Source organism: Corvus brachyrhynchos, unplaced genomic scaffold (assembly GCF_000691975.1).
Source record: "Corvus brachyrhynchos isolate BGI_N302 unplaced genomic scaffold, ASM69197v1 scaffold579, whole genome shotgun sequence".
Taxonomy (NCBI): domain Eukaryota; kingdom Metazoa; phylum Chordata; class Aves; order Passeriformes; family Corvidae; genus Corvus; species Corvus brachyrhynchos.
In genome coordinates, this window is record NW_008239782.1 from 129,650 (window position 1) to 129,866 (window position 217).

Below are 217 nucleotides of genomic sequence, written 5' to 3' on the forward strand. Positions count from 1 at the left end.
GTCACCATCCCAGTGTCACGATCCCTGTGTCACCATCCCAGAGCCACCAGCCCAGTGTCACCAGCCCAGTGTCACCATGCCAATGTCACCACACCAGAGTCACCACCTAACTGTCACCAGCGCAGAGTCACCAGCCCAGTGTCACCATGCCAGTGTCACCAGCCCAGAGTCACCATCTCAGTGTCACCAAGCCAATGTCACCATCCCACTGTCACCA